Here is a 4,379-nt window from a genome sequence, read left to right as displayed (position 1 = left end):
TTAAGTGGCTGCTTCCACAAAGCTGTCAGCCTCAGGTTGCTGGAGTTCGAACCTCACACCTCTCCCGCTGGCCAAAAGTGCCCTGAAGGCATTCGAGGAACAACAACAAAAAAAAAATCCTTAATCTGCTGAGCTATTTGGCCAGCCTTCATAGGTGGGGCTTTGGGGAGATGACTGGACTATGGGGACAGGGTAGCCAGCTTGCTATAGGGAGGCAGGGACTGGGGCCTGGCCTAGAAGCACCTATTTCCTTCCCTGGTCTCTTCCCTTCTCTCTGTGCTTCCCGGCTGCCGTGCAGTGAGCAGCCCTATTCCTGTCCCCGGCCATGCTTTCTTGCCTTGGAGCCAGTCGACTATGGAGTGAAATCCCTAAAACATGAGCCAAAATAAACCTCTCCTCCTTTCATCTGTGGGTGTTACATCTCAGTAACAAGGAAAGTGAGGAGACCCCTGGCTTGTCCCTTCTTGAAAATCTCTCTCTTTGGCCACCGGATCACTTCATTGTCCTCCCACTGCTACTCCCCCCCCTTTTTTTGTCTTTTTTTTTTTTCAGATGCCACCACTTTTAATGTTGTATACATCAAATTATAGCAAAAGACAACTACAATACGATGCCCTCTTTTGTTCATGAACAGCACACACATATATCACAGTAAACCAAGCTTATATTCCACCATCAAGTGTGGTTCCCCCATGAGCTCGCTTTGGGATGGATCATTGAGAATATCTTCAAATCTGATAGTCTCATCATTATCCCTCAAGATATCCAATGAAAGGTTAGAGCTAGAAAGAAATGGAAGACGCTGGACCTGCTGTACTGCTTTGAATTCCATTTGTAATTTAAGAGGAGCAAACAGACTTTGGATGTTTCTCAGTGTGGAAAAATTCATTTTATCTTGGTTGAGCTGGAAATTTTTTTCTGATAATTCAAGAGCATGACTTGGTAACAGTTCATTTTTCACACATGGAAAACCTTTTCGAAGAAGATCATGTCGTTCAAAAGGCCGACTTGCTGAAAGTTCAGTCACTGGAATGCTGTCCTTTAGCTGAGATCCAAGTCCTCTGGCATTCATCTTCAGTCCGCTGTGTGAACGGTCGCGGAGTCTGGTTACCGTCCTTTTTTTTGTCTTTGTAAACTTGATTTCTCTTCCCATCCTGTTCTTTTTCATAGTTCATACGTCCTCTCTTCCCTGATGCTTCTAATCACATCTGTTCTCATATGTTAAGTACATTTTCTATAAATGGTGATGATTCCAGACGCAGCCTACCGGACATTTGTCTGAATGTCCCACATACACTTCAAACTTGACTTGTGAAAACTGAATTATATTCTTCACATTATATTCTTCACAAGAAATCTCTTCTTTTATTTGCTCTTTTTGCTTTTACTCAGTGTATTAGTCAGGTTTTTGTTACCATAACAAAATGCCTCAAGCAGGGCACCTATGAAGAAAGTTTATTTAGATCTCTCATTTGGAGGTTCAAAGTCAAAGGGCACAGCGCAGGCTGTGCAGTAAGAGCTGTCCTTTATCGCTTAGCTGCCGATCTCGCATGGACAACAACCGCAGGAGCAAGAAGGCTGCACTACAGCTGGGAAGCGGAGAATGGCCTCCTAACCACCCTGCCTGTCTGAAAGCTCGTGAAGGGCTGTGCACTAAACCTCCAGTCACCTGGACCCTGCAGGAGCAAACAGCCACTTGTAAGCTACCATGCCCAGCCAGTGTTGGGCCCCAGTGCCCACGCCAGAACCTTGCTGTCCCTCCTGGCAGCACTCTGTGCCCTCCCCTTGCATCCAAGCTGCAGGGTCCCGTGTAGTCTACCCCTAGTCACCCTACCCATTCATCCCGGGTCCCCTTTTTCACAGCCTCTGCTCCAGTTTAGGTCTTTTTCTCCTCACTGAGCAGGACAGAAGCTTCTGGGAGTCCCACCATGGTCAATTCATTCTTCTGGTGAGCAGCCCTTGTTGCTTACGTGGGCACATGGCCTCACAGAGTGAAGGCCACATTTCCTAGCCACCCTCGCAGGCGGGCCATAGAAACACACCTACCTGCTGAAAATCCAAGTTGATGAGACATAAGGTTATAAACTTAAAGGAAGACACCCACCCACCTCCATTGCTTTCTCTCTCAGGCCATGATGCATCCGAGGTGCTGGCGGACCTGGCTTGGAGCCTGAAGAGCGAGGCAGCAGCACAGGACCTGTATCCTCCAGCCCTAGAAGGGTGCAGCCCATTTTGGGCCAGGCCAGAGCTCCTCTCTGGTGCAAAGCACTGCTCCTTGGGATTCTGTTGTGTGGGCCTGATCCCAGAGACTAAAGCCACAGCCTCCTGACCAGTCCCTCTGCCTCTACTTCGAACTTATTTTCCATCTGTTTTCTTCATTAAAGTCAGGATGATCATTATTCCTTTGCAGGGGTAATCTGTTTTCCCCATGCAGTATGGGGGATGGAACTCCTGCCTGTGAGGCAAGTGCTGTACCACTGAGCTCCACTCCCAGCCCACCAAAGTCAAATTGGACCGTATCTGTCCTGCTCCCAACTCCTCAAGCCTTTCCCTTCAAGATGTAATTTTTTTTTTTTCAGAACCAGGGATTGAACTTAGGCACTTGTGCTTGCCAGGCAAGCGCTTATTCTACTGAGCCATCTCCCCAGCCTCCAGGATGTGCTTTTAACCAATGCCTTCATAAGCTGGCCTTGCGTCACCTTCACAGCATCACCTCTAATGCTCCTTGTCACATACTCAGCTCCAGCCACATGGAACCAGACGCAGATGTGCAGACTAGGTCAGCCCTCCTACCTCAGTGGATCCGAACACTGCCACTCTGCCTAGAATGCTTGTTCCTACCCTCACCAGGTTTTTTGGATTTTTTTTTTTTTTTTTTCAGAACTGGGGATTGAACTCAGGCCCTTGTGCTTACCATGCAAGCGCTTATTCTACTGAGCTATGGCCCTGGCCCCACCCTCACCAGTGTCCCTGGCTGGAAAGGGAACCTTCTTCCTCAGCATTCGGGTTACACCTCCTGGGTGTTTTCCTAACCACTCCAGGATCCACTACCGCTCCCTCCTTATCCCCACAGAATTCAGCGTGTGCAGAATCGTCTCTCTACTTGCCTCTTCCCCTACCAACTGTCCATCTTGGCTCAGAAGAACTGTTTCACTGTCACAGCTCTATCTCCAGACCCCAGCAAAAGCCTTGACACACAGTAGTACTTAAATATTTATCCAGTGATTCAGTCAGCAAATAAATGGGTTCCATGAAGTCATGAACAGCACTTCATGGAACATGAAGGCTTACAATTTGCACCTTGTTCTGCTACTTTTGGATGGTTTTAGGAGAAATCACTTCTCTCCATTTGAATTGATCCAGATAAGTTTTCAGCTTCCTTCCAGATCTACGACTTACAAGGACACGAAGAGAAAAGTCACTCTATGAAGTCTGTAGAGTCGACAGATGGAAAGGATGGGCTAAGAAGCGATTGTGTTAAAAAAAACTGTGCTTTGAAAAAATGTGCACAATACAAGTAAGCTTTTATAACAATATTTAGTCTTTTTCTACTTATACTTTTAGAGCAATTTTTATATAATTGATTACTTTTACAAAACCCTTCCAAAATATGTAATCTTTGAGGAGAAGAAAAGGTGACTTTCAGCTGTATAAGAGAACTTCATGAAAGAAATTAGAATGAAGCACAAAGCAGGGACAGAATCTGACTCAAAATCGACTTGCTAGGATGTCCCACATGGCAATCCATTTCAGCATTGCCTACTTATGTGTCTGGCAGTGTTCAGGGCAACCATCTGCCTTTCTTCCATCTTTAATCTTAGTTGCACCTAAGTAGTGCCCACACAGACAAGTTACACAGCGCCTTACCATATCGAGTATGCTACAGTTAGTTTCTTTACATGTTTGTCTCACTGCCACAGAATGAAGACTGTAGAGAATCTTTCTTTCCCTTAGGAATCATCTAGTATCATCCCCTACATTTGACAGAAGAGAGGTCCAGAAAGACTGAAAGGCTCAGAAACAGCAAGATTGTGGCTGAACCAGAACTTACACCTCACTTTTTCCGATCTTCAGTCCCTGCTTTAACCTTCGCGAAAATGACTGATCACAGTTTTCAGCACCCTCGTGGCCTTCCCTGTCTGCTGAGGCATTTCTCAGGTGCGTCCTGGTTCCCTAGTCCAAGTCTTAGCTCTTAACTTCACAGACTGAACCAGTGCTACCAGTGCCGCCTTCTATCCCAGGTGCTCATCCAGCCCTGGTGGTGGTGGACGGAATTCTGTGCTGGCCTCAGTCCCGCCCCTGCTCACGTGTTCTGCAAAGGCTCTGTGTAGTGCAGTTCCCTAGTGGTAAATTTGCTACACTCAGCTGAATTGAACCAA

General features: G+C 46.6%; 1 long non-coding RNA gene and 1 pseudogene across 1 annotated transcript in view; one reads left to right on the top strand and one right to left on the bottom strand.

Annotated features, from left to right (window-relative positions):
• Positions 1–4,373, top strand: part of LOC111817420 — a 27,508-nt gene extending 23,135 nt beyond the window's left edge. Inside the window, exon 4 of the long non-coding RNA XR_002821625.1 lies at positions 2,580–4,373. This is a non-coding gene — a long non-coding RNA (uncharacterized LOC111817420). The remainder of the gene's footprint in view (positions 1–2,579) is intronic.
• On the bottom strand, positions 623–1,072 carry LOC101567889 (annotated as a pseudogene).
• Positions 4,374–4,379: the final 6 nt, after the last annotated feature.

This window comes from Octodon degus, unplaced genomic scaffold, assembly GCF_000260255.1.
Source record: "Octodon degus isolate 3935 unplaced genomic scaffold, OctDeg1.0 scaffold00057, whole genome shotgun sequence".
In the NCBI taxonomy this organism is placed as follows: Eukaryota; Metazoa; Chordata; class Mammalia; order Rodentia; family Octodontidae; genus Octodon; species Octodon degus.
This window is presented reverse-complemented; position numbering and strand designations above follow the sequence as displayed.